At 46.3% G+C, this 20,676-nt stretch overlaps 1 protein-coding gene across 2 annotated transcripts in view; it reads left to right on the top strand.

Moving 5' to 3' along the window:
* Positions 1-3,514: 3,514 nt before the first annotated feature.
* Positions 3,515-20,676, top strand: part of LOC144805459 (uncharacterized) — a 197,389-nt gene continuing 180,227 nt past the window's right edge. The window contains exon 1 of one of the 2 annotated variants that reach the window (XM_078672009.1): positions 3,515-3,725. The gene's annotated coding sequence lies outside the window, so the exon portion shown is untranslated. The remainder of the gene's footprint in view (positions 3,726-20,676) is intronic. The other variant, XM_078672008.1, reaches the window with a different exon arrangement.

Raw genomic sequence — 20,676 nt, forward strand, 5'->3', positions numbered from 1 at the left:
TGTGAGCTGGTCAACGCGGTGAGAGATGCTCCCACTCCAAAAAACAGAGAGGATGTTATGTCATTTTTAGGATTAGCTGAATACATGGCTAAATTCATCAAAGACTTTGCCACGAGGACGCATCCTCTAAAAGAACTTATCAAGAAGGATAGCACATTTAATTGGGGAACAGATCAAGATACAGCTTTTACCAACATAAAAGAAGCTATCATACAGGCACCCTACATTGGCAAATTCAATCCGGAAAAGGACACCATAATTTCTACAGATGCCAGCAACAAAGGGATTGGAGCGACATTGGCACAGAGGGTTGATAACAAAGTTAAGGTGATCGCATTTGCATCTAGGACGCTCACAAGTCCAGAAATCAACTATTCAACAGTAGAGAAAGAAGCTCTTGCTGTTTATTGGGCCATCAGGCATTTCAAATTTTACGTGTGGGGTGTTCCATTCGAAGTGCATACAGACCACAAGCCGTTGATTTCAATGTTCACTAACAAAAGACATGGAGAACATGACCCCACGCATAGCTAAGTGTGTGTTAGGTCTGCAAGGCTACAATTTCAAAATGGTGTATATTCCAGGTCAACAAAATAAAGTGGCAGATTTCCTATCGAGGGCGCCCATTGATGGTGAAGCTGAGGAGGAAAAGGTAGAAGATTCTATCTTGCAAGTGTACCTAGCAGCGGTGACCAAGGACGAATGGGAGGCACACATGGAGCAGGATGATGTATTAAAGAGAGTGAAGAGGTACATCGTGTCAGGTTGGCCAGACAGATGCAAAGATCTTGATACGGAAATCCAACCCTATTGGAATGTAAGGGACAATCTTTCAGTGGAGGAGAAGTTCATTCTAAAGTCCGGAAGATTGGTACCACCGGAAGGGATGAGAAGCCAGGTGATTGATTTAGCCCACGAGGGCCATTTGGGCCACAGTCTCAGCAAGACAAGACTACGCTCGGAGTATTGGTTTCCAGCCATGGATAGGGACATGGAGGACAAAGTAAGAGACTGTATGGCATGCAGCTTAAGTGACAAGTCAAGAGTGACGAAACATGCACCCCTGAGCCCAGTGGAGGTTCCTAAGGTACCATGGGACAAACCGGGATTCGATATTGCAGGTCCTATTCAAGGAAAAGGACCACAGAATTGGTACTTGTTGGTGTTAATTGACTACTACTCCAACTGGATTTCCTACAAGGTGGTACATAACATTAACACTAAATCGCTCATCAGTTTCTTAAAAGAGGTGTTTTCAAGAGAGGGTATTCCATCCAAGATGGTAACAGACAACGGAGTTCAACTGGTCTCAGAGGAGATGAAAGAGTTTCTAAAGGAACACTCCATCACCCATGTCCGTACCCCACTGTATTGCCCTAAAGCTAACGGAAAAGTGGAAAGAGCAAACCGCATGCTGAAAGAGTGCATACAATTGGCCAGCAAGTCAGGAGTAAACGTTGAGGATGCAATCAGAGACATGTTATGGGCGTACCACACCACGCCTAATGCAACTACAGGACATTCACCTTTTGAGCTGTTGAGAAGAAGAAAAGCTGGTTCAAAATTAGCTCCCAGTTGGATGGAGAAGAGAATACCAGTGGAGATTGATCAGGAGGAGATGAGTAAGAAGATTGAACACAAACAAAATAAATACAAAGAATGGTACGACAAGAAGTGGGGAGCCAAGGAGAAGAACTTTGGGAAAGGACAGAGTGTGTACATCAAGAAGCCCGTAAAACTTGCCACGAAGGGTGACAAATTCTATCCCATGGGAAAGATCAGAGAGGTTAAAAGAAATGTGGTTGTCATGGAAGATGGGAAGATGTGGAGTCAGGACCAGGTAGTTCCTGTCAGATTAGGGGATTACACAGTAGAGGAAGGCAGGACAGTGGAGGGTGACAGCAGGGAGAACGAAGGGCAGCGTAGGAAAAGTTACAGACAGAGATTTTCTCCGCATTGGCACAGACAATATAATATGATTTGAGACTGTTCCACTATACTCTGTTACCATTGCTTAACATTTTGACGTCTTCTGCGTAAGACATGTTCATGCTGTTCTTCTCTATTCCTTCTCCTCCTATCCTTACCCCCGTGTCTCTCTTCATCTCCCTTACCTTCTTCTCCTTTCTTCATTCTCTCCCTCTCTCCCAGTTGTCCTATCTCTCTTTTGTTTCTTGTCTCCTTAGGGAGGATGATGTGTTGTAACTTACTGCATTTGGTGGTACCTCCCGCCACCCCCACCCTCCTTACCTACATGGTTTACCCTTTACCCTCTGTGAAGGCAAAGTTAGAACGTTCGGAGTTTGACCTCCTGTGAGAGCTCAGGCAAGCCGGGGGCACAGTTTGTTTTTTTACTGAAAAGAGTTCAAGTTCAAGTTCAGAAATTTGTATAGCGCACTACTCACCCAGAGGGTCTCAAGGCGCTTGGGGGAGGGGGGGGGGGTACTTTACTTATCGAATATCCAAGTTTTTAGTTGCTTTCTGAAGGAGAGGTGGTTCTGTACAAGGCGGAGATGGGTGGGGAGAGAATTCCAGGTTTTGGCCGCTAAGTAGGAGAAGGTTCTTCCCCCCATGGTGGATCTATGGATGCGCGGAATTGCGGCGAGGGCTTGATTGGTTGATCGTAGTTGGAGGGTGGGGGTGTAGAAGGACAGTCGCGTGTTGAGGCATTCGGGTCCTAGGTCGTAGAGGGCTTTGTGTGCGTGTGTGAGGAGACGGAACGTTATTCTCTTGTTGACGGGGAGCCAGTGGAGGTCTTTCAGGTGACCGGAAATGTGAGCTAAATGTGAAATAAAGTAATTTCTTCAACTGCTTATTGGACTCTCATTACTACAGAGGTGTATATGTTTTCTTTCCTGGCTGTTATTGTTGGGATATTACCAGCTCTGGGTAACAGGCAGTATCTGGTTTTGATAAGTTTTTCCTATGTGTTCTTGTATGGATTCTTTTTGCTATTGATTGCAGTCATCACTTGCTCTGATCAATAATTGCTTGGTACGATAGCTCTTCAGCTTTTTCATGCATGATTATGAGTCTGGTATTTGTAAATTGTTCCACTTGATGAATCAAGGGTTTGTTTATTCCTTGGCTCTGGTTCCAGGATGGAGTGAAGCAGAGTCAAGGCCTGCAGGCAGCAGGAGAGATGGCTGCATTGACGGACTGTGCTGCTATTGGTTGATGGTTGTCATGGACACGTCCCACGGACTCATGGGAGTTGTAGTGTGGCAGTGTCATTTAAACTTCTGTTTAACTTTCAAACTGCCGTTAATAAAAAGTGAATAACGTTGTGCAGAATCCTCGCCTCCGCGTTCATAACAGAAGTACACGTTTCCTTCACTATAGCGAGGACATTTCTTATTTCCGTAACAAACGCGAGAGTAGAGGAAGAGCGGAAGTTACGCGTCTCAAACGGCACCGCGACCTTTGCCCGCGGAGTTCCTCTTCCGGGAATGCCCAATGGCGAGACTCATCCTGGCAGTCAGTGTCTGCGGCTCCGCGCATGCGCACGTCACCATGGGGACTTCATCTTCCGGGAATGCCCCAATGGCGGGGCTCCTTCTGATGGTCTGTGTCTGCGCTCCGCGCATGCGCACGCGCACTGCGCCCTTCTCTGACCTCTTCCCTGTGTCCGGTGTCAGCTGCCGCCGGAGCCCCGTTGTCGGGTCTGAGCCCAGAGAGCGCGGCTGGAGGCCGAGCCCGCCGGACGAGAAGCCTCGTATCCGCAGGTGAGGAGCAGGGGTTCCATGTGCGGGCCTCGAGCCGGTGCGGCCCGGGGAGAGTGCGTGGGCCCTGGAGGGGGGCGGCCGCGAGATGCGGGAGACACAGCAGGGAAAGCAGAGCCCTTTGCCTGGCTCGTCTCTGGCCCGAGCCCGGTGCCTGGATCGGCTCCTCGAGCCAAAATAAACCTCTCTTTGGGCCTCTCCCGCCTTAAATTGCCTCTGTTCAAAAGAAGTTAATGCGGGACAATACATTCTCCAAATCATTTTGTTTTTAAATCTCCTTCTTGCCTCTTTTAAAATGTTTCCATGCATGCATTGGTGAAGTAAGAGGCCAGACCCGTCCCAGGTCAGCCCTGTGTGTGGACCAGGCCGTTATCAGGCAACATACAGGTCCATGAAATCAAAGACCGGTTGTTATCCCGCCGGTATCCTGAACTCCGTCTTTGAAGACACTTTCATCCATAATTATGAAGTAAAAGGAGTTTTGGTCAAATTAAATAAGTGCCAAAGATCACACAGTTTTCGCTGGGAAGCTGCGATTCATCCAGTATTTCTGGGTTCACGGTGTAAAAATCAGCCACTAAGTGCGTATTTATTTGTTTTTCCTTTTTAGTGTTAATGATTTGTTTTTAGCCTTTTCTGCATTTCTTATATGTTACATGCTCAACCCAAAGTTATGTACATGACCACTAGTTACATTACACAAGGTCACATTCATCTTTTTAGGCAGAGTAAGATTAAGATCATGGCAAAATTCACCTTAACATAGGCTAAGGAAATTCTGAGAACATTCGTACCTTCACCGGTATTCCTTATTATGACCAGGGACCAACTAGACAACCTAGTCATTGTATATGCCATTGTCATGAATCAACGGGTCTTTCCTGTTTTCGACCCTATTGCTTTACGTTGCACAACATGTTATGTATACGTAATTTACCTGCATGTATCTTTTGTATAATTAACCTCACTAATTGTAAAGCGCTCTGATATCCGCAAGGATCTTGTTCGCGCTCTATAAAACTTTCAAAATAAATAAGGTATTTGCCCAGAGTCACAGGATGTGAAGCTGCCGCCGAGAGTCGCACCTGGTTCTCAAGTTTCAGAGTCACATTCCGAGTAGAGCAAGTGTGGCAGCAGAACCCCGGCTCGCTATGGGACTGAGGTTCCAACAGAACCTCGAGCCGAGCCAGAGCCTGGCTCGGGTTTACAGTGGCACGCCCAGCTCTGTCTCTATTTTGAAACAGTGACAGGTGCTGAAGAGTACAGCAGATGTATAGCAGATACTTGTGAGTCCAAACCTCTGCTTAATCGTTATTTATGTGTGTGTCAAGTGGCGTTTGCATGTTCAAGGCGACTACCACTTATTTGTGTGAACTGTTAAGTTTCTGACAAAACCTATACAATTTATTTAAAAACGATAACTGTTGTGACAGGTAGAGCGGTATCCATTACAGTTTTTATCCTGGAACATTAATATTTATTTACTTTCAGTACATCTCCCTCATAATCATAAAGGGCTTATTCCATTGTTTTTGCCAAAATAATGCAGTACGAGAAGAACATCCAGCCAAGATATGGGCAAGTGGCCAGGTTGCTGCTGATAGTGTAGAGAGACATCCTTTGAATGCAGGATTTTCCATTTGAATCAGTTGTGTGATTCTAGGCAAAATCCACTCTCTCTCTGATTCTCAGCGGGTGCCCAGAAGTGAGACTTCATTTGAGCAGAGCGCATGTGCAAGAAGAAATATCCATTAGGACATTTTAGAAAACTGTTAGTATTTGTCTTACACGTTAATTTACCCAACAGAATTATTTCCTATTGTTTGTGAGCGATAGAGGCACTGCTTTCTGCACACTAGTCCTATATAACCCTTATTTTGGCATTGTTTCGTCGTGTCAAATGCCAGTACAGAGTTTTAAGTGGTTCATTTCTGGGGGTGGGAAATAATTTGACAAGTGTTACTTCGATATTGAAATTAAAGATATTATTTGATCATACCTCCTTTAACGTTATTATGGATATATTATCCCGTCAACAATGGTCCTTGTACTTTTCTAAATTTGCAAAGAAGCCATTATTCCCCATGAGTCTCACGGGTTACTGACAGATATTAGATATGGGGAATAACTACCCAGTAGTAATGCACTTCAGTGATCTTTACCATCCAGATGTTAATTTCAGGCCGCATGCTGCCAGTGAAGTGCAGATTAGCTACATAGAGATCTAGGGTTCAAATGTCAGATGATGAATTCTCCCAAAATCTTCCACATGTTTCCACAATTCAACCATTTTGTGACCGATGTCAGTTGGGGACACAGCAGTGCAGTGGCGGCTGGTAGAATTTGAAAGTGGTGAGGTGTAAAACCAGTGAATGTCTTGTAGTGCAAGTGAAGCAGATGTTTATGAGGGTATGTTTTGGTGGGCCGGAGGCTCTGCACCCCAATAGTCCACAACGCTGCCTTTCAAAGAGGCCCAGCTGTAGCTCTTTGTCTGCATTAATGCTGTAAACAGAATACATGATGCTCAGAAGCATGTGCAGTGTATTTTGTTTAGAGCACAAGACCATCTTGCAAATGCTGAAACCCCATCCTTTCCAAGTCGTCGCAGTGTGACGACTTGGAAAGGGAGGAGTTGTAAAAGGCAGCTGATATTGGACAAGCAGCTTCAGGAGTACAGGGTTGATGCTGTATACACCCAGAGCTGCATTGGAATGTGACTCTTTTAATTGTAATTTGTGGGCAGGCCTAGAGCAGGGGTATAGAAAGTGATAGAATGCTTGTCCATGGGACACTTTGCCTTGTAAATCCACTTCTCATGTAACAAAATCCACTTTATATAATCTATCCCTCCGCGCTATAGGAATTCCACATCCCTGTCAGAGGACTCCAATTATTGCAGAATCGGGCTGCCAGCAGCTCAGCCCATACTGCTTAACTTTCAGTTCCATCAATGCTGCCATCAGGCTCTTGCGCATGTGTCTACTTAAAACTGCCTGAAGTCTGTTTTGGAGAACGGAGCAGGCTGGCCTTGACAGTCTGTACTTTTCACCAACACAATAATCCTTTAGGTGCAGTTGACTATTAATACATCCACCCAAGCACCTCACGCAGTTTTTAACCTTACCCCTTCATGGCTAATAATATACGGTACACAGGAAAGGAGGTATTTTTAATTGCACTTTTTTCGCCAATACACACGAAATCACTACCGTGAAAATGGGCACAATAAAAATTTGAAGGAGTTGGTTGGGAGTTTTCAAACAAAAAGGTTTGACCACTTAAGGGTGATGTAGCCTATCTGAGGCAAGAAGTTGGCAGGGAAGGTATTAAACCAAAGGAGAAGTTGATGGAGTCAATTAACACTGCCCCTCATCCCAAAAGTAAAGAAGATACAGGGGCACTTTTATACCTTGTGGAATTTTACACAAAGTTTGTGAATATCTTTCTAGAAAATACTTACACTGTCAGGCAATTGCTAAAGAATACATCTAAATTTGAATTGCCAGTAGTGTTGGGAAGGGTTTAGTGAACTAAATAAAGACTTTTGTAGTGCACCACCTGAATGTGGTTTTAATCTTGAAAGGTGTAGTAACTATTGCTGCAATTGGTAATGGGTTAGGATCAGTACTGACCCAAGTGGTAAGAAAGGGTGTGAAATAGTTATAACCTTTGTGTTTGACCTGCTGAAACATTGTGGCAATGACATGGTAGGTTGAGGACTTGTCTGGTGGAGGCGTTATGGAGTTTGCAGGTAAGGTTCTTGTTGATCCCGACGTTGGGTGCATTACTGTAGTCCAGTCTGCTGCTAACGTAGGCGTGGGTGACGTTCTTTCTGTGCTCTAGAGGAATCCAGTTGAAGGTCTTTCGTAGGAGGCAGAAGGTATGGAAATAGGAGGAGACAGCATTGATTTGACGGTCCATTTTGAGTTCGGAGTCCAGGATGATTCAGAGATTGCTTGCGTGGGTGGTGTGGGAGGGTGGGTTCCCAAGGGCGGGGGTGCCACCAGGTGTCTGTTGTTCCAGGCATCTGGTGTGGGCCCTTCATGAGTATTTCTGTTTTGTCCGTTTTGTTGTAGCCAGCTGTTCTTCATTCACCTGGCGACAGATACCATCCCTTCTTAAAAGTTTCGTATGGAGATGTTTTGTTAGTTGGATAGGGAGAGGATGAGTTGGGTGTCGTCTCTATAGGATACAATGTTGAGACCATGGGATCTGACGATTGGTGCGAGCAGAGCCATATAGTCGCAGTGTGGGGCTGATGGAGGATCCTTGGGGAACTCCGCAGGTGGTCAGTGTGGGATCCGAGAGGAAGGGCAGGACCCTGACCTGCTGTGTCCTGCCAGAGAGGAATGAGCGGATCCAGCTGAGGGCCAGGCCCCAGGTCCTGCGTCATGTAGTCTGTGGACTATGGTGCTTTGAGAGACTGTTGAAGGCTGTGGATAGGTCCAGGAGGATGAGGGCCACAGTCTCTCTTCTGTCAGGGAGGGAGCAGATGTCTGTCGCAGGGCGGTTTCGGTGCTGTGGTTTTTCCTGAAGCCAGATTAGGACGAGTCATGGATGTTTTCTTCTATGAAGGATGCGAGCTGGCTGTTGATGACTTTTTCGATGACCTTTGCTGGGTACGGGAGTAAGGAGATCCGTCTGTAGTTTTTGAGGTCGGTGAGGTCCGCTGTGGGGTTTTTCAGGAGAGGGTTGATCTCGGCATGTTTTCAGTCGTCGGGGAAGGAGGCTGTCTCAAAGGAGCTGTTGATGATTTGACGAAGCTAGGACGATGATGTCAGCTGGTCTGTGGTAGATCTGGTGGGGGCAGGTGGGTGGGTGCCCCAGAATGGATTGACTTCATAGTCTTCAGGGTGCCTTCAATGGTGACAGCGGTCCAGCTGTCTAGCGTAAGCTGCATGGTGTATGGGGGTGGTGGGTGTAGGTTCCTTGTGTAGGTTGTTGTCGTCAAAGTTGTCATAGATGGTCTTGATTTTGTGGTGGAAGAAGGTGCCAAGTCTGTCGCAGAGGTCGGGGGGGAGATTTCGGTTGTCTCACTGTTGGGTTGGGCGAACTCTTTGATGTCGAAGAGTTCCTTGCTGTTGTGTGCGTGGGTGGAGATTCTGTCCTGGAGTGCTTTCTTCTAGTGTATCTGATGAGGCTGTGGTGGGCGGCGGTGGCTGTATTGGCTCACATGGCAATTAAGTTGTTTGTCTAAATTACACTGTACAATATGTGCCAAGTGTGGCAAATAAGTTTCTGACTTAATTCTGATGCCATTACCTATCAAACAAGCATTTGCAATGCTATAGGGTTCACATTTGTGAGAGTTGGGGCTATTGGCGTTATAAATGATAATGTTTTTTACCTGTGTGTTTTGTTTTGGAGTTAAATGGATGTATGTGCTGTGGACTAGAGCAGAAATATGCAGGTTGTATTCGAATTGTTAGTTGTATATTTGTGTGTTGCCAAATGTATTTGTATAGTGGAATTGTATGCCATGGTGAATAGATAGTGGCGAGAGCAGCACAGAATAGATAGAGTGTAGGGAGCAGGTATTGAACTTGAGACAGAGGAGCAGAAATATGTATGAGAAAGATAGAAAGAAGGTGACAGCAGATCATTGACGCATAAAGAGTGAAGTTTTGTGTATGCAGAAGATACCTTAAGAAGAGGAGGAGAGCGTGGGTCGGAGGGACAGAAAGTTTGAACAGTTATGGTATAGAAACTTTGCTTGAAAACCTGAGTCAACCACTTGAGAGAGGCAGAAGTAGTGTGTGAGAGAGCAAGAGGGTTGTGTAAGAGAGTACAAGAGATAGAGGGACAAGTGGAAGGGGTACCGGGGGGAGGCGAGAGGTGGCCTAGCGCACAGCGTGAGGAGGTATGGGGAGGTAGCATCTGTGAGTAGGCAGTATAGAGAGGAGACAGTTTGTGTGAGGGAGGGATGAGAGAGGGCAGTGGTATTTCGAGATGAGTGGGTAGAGGGTGTGGGAGTGTGAGAGAAAGATGAGGGGGGAAGTGGGTATGTGGCTATGTGGGGGAGAGGTGACTATCCATGTGGGACAAACAGACGCAGAGCAGTAACAAAAACTGCCTATTGAGCAGGAGCAATACACAATTTACACTGACGGAGTACAAACACACTGATCCCTCTACACGTGAAACACTTCGAGGGAAGGGATGCCGTTTGCTCAGGAAAAGTAGCCCTCTAAAAACTCAGAAAGGCACTCATTTTGACTTTTGAAGGCCTGGTGTGGGGCTGCTCATGTTTCCTGCACTAGAACAGGCTGTGGTTGCAAAACTAGGCCTCCTCTGTGGGCATGAAGCAGCCAAAAGCACACCCAAAAACTCCTCTACAAGGACAATTACAGATAAGACCATTGGACCAAAAGTCATACAAAACCAGCAAGGCTGTGTGCGTATTTCACACCCTATAAACCAACAGACAAGTAAACACAGCAGGGAGTAGAAAAGTAAGAAAATGCGAACCACAAAAAAGATGCAAAATACAGACACTACAGCACGGATTTCACAGCACAAACAACATTAAAAAAAAAGAATGTGCCCCTTGTGTACACCGGACAACATACACCATAAAAGTTCACTCCATGGAAGTAAGTTTAGATGCTCAGGGGGGCAGAAAGAGCCACAAACCTCCCTTGCTTGGCCACTCACCCAGACATAGATGAAATTGCAGCCCGGGCCCGGGGTTTCAGAAGGAGTAGAAAAAATAAGGTCAATGTCCTGGCTGTTTCGAAGCGGCGAGTTCTGCAGGTCTGACGATCACCTCTTGTTGTGCTGAGGGAGAGATGTTGTTTTTTGTTGTCAGAGCCCTTAAGCCTCAGACATTTTGTGGCGAGGGGGAAGCTCAGACCACGCAAACCTCTAATAGTGGGAGAGGCTGGTATTATTAATTTTCAATGTCATTTGACTTAATAAACACGATTGTGCACATCTCAGACAGTCACATGTGGCGGACTGTCACAAGAGCTGGTGCTGACAAGTAAGTACCGGTGCCGAGCACAAAAAACTGCTGGCTCAAATTAAAGCACTGGCTCCTTATACAAAGTCATATAAGCATTGGCAAAGCTTATTGGTATCATAAGATCTAAGGAGTTTGTCAATGTTTTTTAGCCCGAAAAAAGAAAGGCTCTGATGCAGCCAGAGACGACTGGTCATAGGGCTTTCTTTTTCTTTTCTTTTTTACTTTCCGCCATGCTGCACGAAATTCTTTCTGTTGTACTACATGGCTCAAAAAGAATCTCTCTGTCTATCTAGCTCTGTCTGTCACTCTGCCTCTATAGCTACCTGCCTGTTTCAGGTGTCTGCCACCTTTTGAAAAAAAAAAACGCTGTTTGCCATGTGACCGTCGTATTTCTAAGCGCTGTTCTCCGTCTGTACGCTGCCTAGGTAGGGGCACCCTATGGATGTACGGGTCCCGGGTAGGGTTGCGCGCAGTGGTCAGCAGGAGACGTCGTGTGCACAGAGGGCTGCGGCAAGCACCTCACAGCTCGGGTGCATGTCACGCATCAGGGGTGAGCTTTTTATGCACTGTACCTTCGGTAAAACATTCCTTCCATACGGGATAATTGTACACTTTGTCACCAAACACTAGCTTTTATCATTGTTATCGATGAGGGTATTTTTTTTATATATACTATGTTAGAAATAGGGATTTCTGGTTGGCTAAGGCTTGCGCCAAAGCCAGGCAGAAACCACCACTCTAGTCAGGGCAAGGAAGTCACCCGCCAAAGATAACCCCTGCTCACCCCCTTGGTAGCTTGGCACGAGCAGTCAGGCTTATCTAGGAGGCAATGTGTAAAGCATTTGCGCACGCACCCCCAGCAACAACATCCCAGGCCCCCCACAAAAGGAACTCCACACAAGGTTATATAAAAATAGCCGTTGTATTATAACAAACACATTAGATTAAAACACAGACTTTACAATGTGCCAACAGGCACGGGCAGAATTTACAGGGGATATATGTACAGGACAGGGCCACCTGTACCAAGAACTTGGTAGAACTAGCACTTAGAACATAGAACAAGCAGAGCTTCACACATGATGCATAAAAACACATTCAGCGGTGTAGGTAAGATACATTATGCATAAAGACACATTCAGAGGTATCCGAACAGGGTGCGCAAAACATTCTACAAAGTACATTTCCTAGCAGCCTAAGAAGCACCTAAATCACAATTAGCACAGAAATCACATCTAGCACATAACTCACATCAAAGTCCAGGCTGCGCCACTTCGCCAATACCTAAATGTAGCAGCTGCCCACTACTTGCTGGGCAGCTGGGGACAATAGCAAGGGGCCTAAACGCTGCAGCTGGCACCAAGTGCTGCGCAGCTGGAGAAGGCCAAAGTAGGGGCGAAGGAGTGCGACTCACTCCTGAGTCCAAAAGAACATGTCCCCTAGGAATAAAAGCCTAAACGGTGCAGCTGCCCACTACTTGCTGGGCAGCTGGGAGGCAAATTGCGACAGGGGCTCTCACTAGCCCCTCAGGAACCAAAACTGCGCAAACTGGGAGCCTTCTAGGCTCTAGGACAAATACTGCGCACCTTGGAGCCCTCTAGGCTCTGAAAATGAACATGCCTCTTGTGGGAGCCACGGAGGCTCTAGAACAAATAATGCGCCCATTGGAGCCCTCTAGGCTCTGAAAACGAATGGGGGCCTTGGAGCCTCGTGGGCTCAAAATACAATAATGCCCGGGGGAGCCTTGTGGGCTCCAAACAAATATTGCCAATCTGGGGGGAGCGGCCCGCTGTCCACCGGGGCCGCTCTCCCTCACCAAATAGCCCCGCAATGACGATAGCGCTACTGGGGGGGGCGGGCAGTGGCAATGTGCCCCGACGCCCCCCCTCTCCCCCAAGGAACGCAATGGGCCCCACTCACCAGCTATGTGGGACTCCTCTGGTCGGCGGTGCGGGACTTCTCTGCCAGGGCTCCCTTCAGGACACGGGAGCCCCTCAACACCTCGGCTCCTCTCTGCTGGCAGCCCCGGGGCTCTCTCTCCACTTCAAGGGAGCCCCGGGCGGACGTCCCTTCTTCGGCGACCCGGGGAGGCGGGACAGGCTCCCGGCCTCCCCACGCAGCACCACCTTCCCGAAGCGGCAGTACGGGAGCGCAGCAACTCCGGTCTCCCTCTCGACACGGGAGCACCACCTTCCCGAAGCGGCAGTACGGGAGCGCAGCAACTCCGGTCTCCCTCTCGACACGGGAGACCGGAAAGGCGGGACCAAGGCTTCCTTTTGCGCAAAATGGCCGCACTTCCGCTTCCGTCCAGCGGCCCCGCCCACAACCAGGCGGGCCGTGGACGCGGCTGCAATGTTACCGCGGCTCGGGCCGCTGCGGTGAATCTCGGGGGCCAATACGAGGGGTGGGCACACTCGGATTTAAAAATAAGGGGATAAAAGATGCACTTATATCGGGGCATAACGCAGGGTATGCTCCTGCGAATTTCGGATAACTAGTAGCGGCCATGATGCAGGGTGGGCACCTGCGAGGTCACAAAGAGGAGGGGGGATCCCCTCGGGGAGGGCTGCAGCGCCGCACTGCTCAGCCCCCAAGCTCTCCCTATCCCAGGGAGGTTAAATCAAAGCGCCTAATCCCCAAAATGAGGCACATGACAGTTGTAATAAGCCTTGGCAACATCCAAAAAGGAGGGAAGGGGATCCCAGAGGTCCAGGACATGAAAGGTGGAGAACAGCAGCTCCCAGAAAAGGAAATTCCTCCAGGTATCCAGGGGCTGGGCAGGGCCCAGGGAGGCAAGCCTTCCCCTGGTCCCCAGCAGCAGCACGCCCCTGGTAGATTCAAGTTGGCAAACAAGAACATTTTACAAGAGGTCATAGCCTCTTTTTATACAGAGAAATCCTTTGTTGTCAAAGGGGCAGGCAAGGGGCGAACCAGATGCAACTGGTTCCTGAGCACTTTGTTTTGCTCAGCCCCTCTGCCTATTCACAGGATGAATCAGGGACATCAGACACACCACAGGGGGTGGAGCCAGCATTGTGAGGGTAAAGCCCAGCCCTATTCAGGTGCCAGGTGTACTCCTCCCCGGCCATCAACATGCAGATCTCCCATTCACCACCGGGGCAGACCCATCCTGACTCCTCGAGCCGGGCACACCAGCCAGCGCCAGCCAATCACAAGCCAGCACATTCACTGCACAGGCACACCAACTTCTAGAAGTGGCACGTCCACACTAGACACAATAACGCTGCACACATCATCGCGCAGCATTTAATCACACGAGTCCGCACATACCAAACTCGCACCTGCACTCCCCAAGCATCAGGAACTACCAGGGACGCATACATTCCCCATGCATTCCTATGGGAGGGCAGGCCAACCTTACCACACGCACGCACTTTACCCTGGGACACAGTGGTAAAGTGCGCAGAAACCAAAAATCACTAACACCAGGTCACAATTAAAAGCAAAAAGTTCAGGGGTGAACCTGCCAGAAGGGTCAAGTCCAACATACTATTATTATGATTTTATTATTATTGTTTACTTAAAATATTTGTCGCTATTGTTAATACTAAACGTCCTTTCTGTTTGAAAAGAATGCCTTACACTATCTTTCCTAGCAATATTGTATAATCAAGATTATTTCTGACGAATAAATATTGCTTCTGTAAATAATGACTATATTAAAAACAATTTCCTCTTAATCATTTATCAATAAAACGTATTTAAAGTGCATGTTAAGCCCATCAAGGGGAAGGGAAATGACGACATAGACACTCCTCCGAGTGAAGATAACAGCGTGGTCACAGTCGGGCGACTGGGCAATGTAGCGATCTGTAAATAATGACTATATTAAAAAATTTCCGCTTAATCATTTCTCAATAAAACTTATTTAAAGTGCATGTTAAGCCCATCAAGGGGAAGGGAAATGACGACAGACACTCCCGCGAGTGAAGATAACAGCGTGGGCTCAGTCGGGCGACTGGGCAATGTAGCAAGCAACAGTCGAACAATTACAAAATATATACACACAATGAGAAAGATATAGAGAAAAGGATGGGGAAATGCAGAAAGAACAAGATGTCAGTGTTAACTTGCTTCGCCCCGTAAAATGGATCCCAAAACAAATAATGAACAACCCCGCGAGTGGTGTGCGCGACAGGAGACGTGCTTGCCTGAAACCACGTGACGTCATATTGGTGTCTATTACGCGCACCAAGCACGTAATCGACACCATTAGGCAATGCGCCCGCCTTTGGCCAATTGCGTGCAGTCTTTTATAAAAAGACGCATGCAAAGGCCAATGGGGTAGCACAAAAGGAATCGCACGAGCGTGTGCGATTCCTAGGTCAGTGCTAAAAACCAGTTTTTCGATTACAAAATGCCTCGCGCTGCGCAGCACTGCTCCGCGAGACCTAAAAAAGGGGGCAAGGGATGATCCGGCTTGTTACAGGCCCAAGTCGCTCCTTGATTCCGCGGCCAAAATCATGGGGAAAGTTGTTTTGTTTTGGCTAGTTTAACAGAGTGGCTTGACCAAATAAGTATAGTCGCCTTAACCTGCATTTGGTGATAGGGAAGTATACAGTCGCAAAGCGCGGGGATCTCCATCTGGCCTTTATGGATTTAACCTTGGCCTTTGACCTTGTTACTAGGTCAAAGCTGTGGCTGATTCTTTAACATATAGGGCTAGATCAGGGGTCTCCAAACCGGTCCTGGAGGGCCGGATCCATACCAGATTTTTGTGATATCCCCATTGAGATACATGTAGTTATTTTAAAAATCTGGCATGGATCCGACCCTCCAGGACCGGTTTGGAGACCCCTGGGCTAGATGCTGACCTGATTTCATTTCTGCCTGCCATCCACGGAAAGGGGTGAGAGGGGATCGGCAGGGGTGCATATTGGCCCCCTTGCTGTTCACCCTCTATATTAATAAATTAGGAGATTCTCTGGCTTTCTGTTGTAAAGATATACCTAGAGCCGGTACCAAAATTAATCCAGCGCTTCTGTATGCAGATGACGCGGTCTTGTTGGCCAGAACTGCAAGGGAAGAGGAGTTGGCCTAACGGCTAGGGCGCTCGACCTCAGAACTGGGGAACTGGGTACGAGTCTCGGTAATGTCGCTAAACATCCTGTGATTCTGGGCAAATCACTTAGGGCCATATGTAGGTAGCCCAATACCGATCGGTAACGGTGAAATTCGTTAAATTTCACCGTTACCGACCGGTATTTAGGCATTTGTGATGTAGGGAGAATTCGATATTAAGGAATCTGTAAATACCAATTCCTTAATACCGATTCCTTATGGCCTTGCATTTAAGGAATCGGTAATACCGATTCCTTAAATGCAATGTAGGAAGCACTTAAAACAGTGCACCTCAGCCTTAAGAAATCGCTATGTACCACCAACTCCAAGTTGGTGGTAAATAGCGATTTCCTTTCAAAAAGCACTTTTAGGTTTTTGAAATGTTCCATGTGGCACACATCGGTGCCCTTAGGGCATACATGTGTGTCGCATGTGCACACATGCACATTTCAGGGGTGACCCTGGCACCCTCGAAATACCTCCCGGTATTACCGATTCGGTAATACCAAATCGGTAATAAAGAATGTCTTCACATTCATTCCTATGGGCCTCCAAGCCCATAGGAATGAATGGGCAGGTATTCGTTATTACCAATTCTCAATTACCGATTCGGTAATAACAAATATTAAGAATTCGGTATTTTTTTACCGAATTCTTACCTACATCTGGAATACCGATTCCTAAATACCGAATCATTAAAATTCGGTGTTTAGGATCGGTATTTCCCTGTTACCTACATATGGCCCTTAACCCCTTCCGTGCGGCCGCGATTTTCCCCGTGTGCGGCCGCCGGCAGAACACGGGCGGGCCATGACGAACCCCAGCCGTCATCAGCATATGAGCACCGTAGTGCATGACGGCTGGGGTTCGTGACCAGCATGGAAGGGGTTAATCTCCCCGTGCCTAACAAAAATGAATGTGTATCCTCATGTAACGTAACTGGTGCTATGTAAAGCGCTCTGATACCCGATTCGGGTCAAGTTTGCGCTATATAAAACTGCAAAAAAATACAAAAAACTGCTTTAAAATTGTTTTATAGATTTTATGGAGTTGCTGGATTTAATTACTAATTTTAATAAATCGCATGCCATGACCATAGGCTCTAGGAGGGCAGCGAAGGCTAACTTCTATTGCAAGGGAGTTGAGTTAGTAAAAGTCCCCACTTTTCCCTATTTAGGGGTTGTTTTTGATGATCAACGCTCATGGTGCACGCAGCGTGCACATAAAAAGAACATGTTAGTTAGAGCATCGGGGACTACTCTAGACTTTACAAAAAGAATAGGATCAAAACCGTTCCCCGCACTTATGAAGATTTATAATGACAAGTGTGTTCCTATGGCGACTTACAGCAGCAACATTTGGTGTTATACAGATATGAAAGAAATTCAAGGGGCCGAGAATATTTTTAAGCGCATACTGCTCTCTGTCCCTGCATCCACCCCAATTTTTAACATACATGAGGAACTGGGAGCGTTTTTTATTTCTGATCAGATTGCGGCTGCGTCTTTACTACGTTGGTGGAGAATCTGAGCCCAACCGACCCCAAACTTAAATCAACTGATCATCCGAGACTGTCTTACCTTAGAAAAGGTGTTAGAGATTCCTTGGATGAAATACATTAAGGATCAGATGGGAAATCTTGGCTACCCCGACTTATTCTTGAGTCCTAAAGCACTGGGTAAACTGGCCATTAGAGACGTCAAGCAGCAGTTTCTAGACAGACGAAAAGGACTAAGGGAGGAGAATGAACTGAAAAAACCTATGGTGAGAAGATTTGTCACATTGAGCTTGGGCCAACAGATGCAACCATATCTATCATATATAAATAAACCTTACCATCTTTTTGTTCTGACAAGATTTAGATTGAATATGGTTCCTTGGCTACTTGCCTTCCCTAAAGGCTACTTTAAGGAGGGTACATTAAATCCCTGCCCCTGTGACAACTTCTCGGATCAAGACACTCTTCATATATCGTTTTTCTGTGCTTATTACAATCTATTGCGCAGAAGGGTTATCTCATTAGAGGTTGTAATTTTGTACAGGTTAGGCCGGCGTTGGTCTACTTACAAACCTAGTGTCACCTATGGTCTGTTTTGGGGTAGCCAGTTTCCTAATGGGGGGGATTAGACATAGGAGTAGGTTGCCCTTGAGTCAGCCTGCGGATACTGTTCCTAATCATGTTATGTCATTTTATTGAAAGAACATATTTTTATTTTCTGTATGTTGTAGTCTTGTTTAATATGAATTTTTCTTATTTTTAACTGTAAATATGAGCAAGATGAATGTTGGGCAAATTTCATTTTGTACTCTCAGGTCTAATCATGTTATGGTGGCTGATCTCTTATTTATGTATCTTTTTTCTTGTCATGGTTTTTATGATGTGTGTTCTAATTTTGTATGAATTGTCACATTATATGAAGGTGTGAATCTTATTTTGTTGTTCCCCAAGGGGGTTGCAGACCATGAATTTTGTCTCGAGTAGGATTTTATGATGACTATCAATTGTCTTATGGTTTTATTATTCACTTATTTATTTTATATGTTTGTTTTATGGCTTGTTAAAACAGTGGGACCTAACTGTATAATGTTTGCAGAATAACCCGCTTTTCTTTTTTGGTGTTGTACTTTTATGGCTTTAATTAGCCGAATAAAGTTAATTTTTACTTGACTTGACTGAAATAGAGCAATCAGAACAACACAAAGAGAAGGATGGCAAAGGGGAGCTGCTTTTGGTATATTGCTTGTTGACCAGTGAATGGGTCAATTTACCGACATTAGTTCCTCTTCAGCACTACAAAGGTTAACAACAGTTTTGGGAGAATGTGTTTAATGCCCCGCTGATGACTTCTTCTTTTTTCCTGATTGCAAGTGTTTAGAATGAGAATACAATGCAAAGCACAGATTTTCAGTAAGTGCAAATAAAGGAATTAAAGTCTATTTAGGAGCTGAGCGGGTACTGTAAATGAGCTGCAAAGATATAAACTTCTCATATTTAATATCATTTTCAGTATTGTGAAAGGATAAACGTTTCGCAACATCTATAAACCACTGTTACAACAGGTCACTGACAAAGCAAACCGATCTTACATAGGCTATAACTATTGGCCAGTTTGGGGCTCAGATTCTTCCTCTGGCGACCCACGCCTCCATTAGAATAATAATAAAAAGATAAACAAAGGCATTGATCTAGATCATCCTGGCGTTCACGCTCCCGAGGCGACAAACAAGCTAAGATACTAGACAACTGACTCATGAACCTCAACATTTCAGCAGCACAGATCACATGGTCATCACCGGTGAGTAATCTCAACCAATATATCCTCTTACTGGCACCAATATGGGATACCCCACCTGAACTTGTCACCTCAGGGAACCATTGGACTGTTTCAGCTTTTACCCCGGTTGGGGTGGGAACTGTTTACACTCCGCGACAGATACTTCATTGTTCTTTGAGGTATTGGGGTAGGACTTGGACTTGATGATTCGAAAGAGCCCGCAATGTATTATCTTCTCTTGGTGTACCTGTCACACACCTCGTAATCTTACTTGCTGCACACCCTAACAATACATCTAAACAATTCAAATCCAATGGGGGAAATTAAGGTGGAGACTTGGAATGTTAAAGGCCTTCTTGGCAAGGGCAAAGGGGAGCTGCTTTTGGGATATTGCTTGTCGACCACTGCTTAGGCATGCGCAAAGCTTAGGGGTGGATGTCTTGCTATTACAGGAAACACACTTGATGGGGACCAAGGCCCATGCCTGGTCTGCTTTGACTTCATACACGTCTTTCACTCTGGCATCATGAAGGGCTTCAGAGGTTTGGCTATCTTGATCCACCGCAGACTATCATTTACACATACTCGTACATGGGCTTGATCAGTGGAGAGTCTATAGTACTGGGTAGGGTGTAAGCTCCCCTCTCTGTCACAAATTTACTGAACGCATTATTGATACCTGGGGATCATTACCGGATGCCCTTGCATTGATAGGGGGAGACTGGAATTGTGTCATTCACCCTGATCAGGATAGATGCCATCCCACAGCTACACAACATACACAGTCTCGTTTGGGGCCAATGGTGGAGGCTCTGGCATGGTCCGACACGTGTAGGGCTCTTCATTCACCAGTTAGGAGTTACAATTAGGGGTTATATGTATTTCTCTACCATCCATGGGCCGTTTTCTAGACTGGATCACATATTTATCACTAGGGAACACACTCATCAGTTGATCATGTCGGATATCCCACCCGGAGGCCTATCAGATCCCTCCCCGTACAGCTGCAGTTAGGGACAGGTCCCAGACGGGTACTGTTTCATTGGCGATTGTCACCCTGGCACCTACACAACCCGAGCTATACAATTAACCTACATAAAGCCCTGCTAGAATACTTTTCATTAAATGAGGAGACAGCAGATTCCGCCACTACTTTGTGGGAAGCCATCAAACCTTCCATACGTGGATTTTTCCCCGTGCGGCCAAACACCAGAAAACGCAGACCTTAATACAGATCATGAAAACTGAGATGTTGGCACAAGAGCAAAATGTTAGTAGTGCCCGCCGACAATTAGCAACACTACAGAGAAGATATCAAAGCATCCAGTTAGATGAGGCCAAACATACATGGCAGGCTACACAAAACAGGATTTATCAATGGGGTATAAACAAGGGAAACTCTTACACAGAGTGTGCCAATACTCTCTAAAACCGATTCAAGTACCTATTATTAAATCACACACGGGCGAGCTGATCACCAATCCCACGCTTGCTGCCAGACCCTTTGCTGAATTCTATCAATCACTCTACACTAAACATGAAGTCCTACCCGAATCTCAGATAGAGGACTTCTTTCGAGATGTATCACCCAAGGCACTAATCGCCGTTGCGCGACACTCCCTAGAAACTCCTA

The sequence above is a fragment of the Lissotriton helveticus genome (assembly GCF_964261635.1).
Source record: "Lissotriton helveticus chromosome 1_1 unlocalized genomic scaffold, aLisHel1.1 SUPER_1_unloc_10, whole genome shotgun sequence".
Classification (NCBI taxonomy): Eukaryota; Metazoa; Chordata; class Amphibia; order Caudata; family Salamandridae; genus Lissotriton; species Lissotriton helveticus.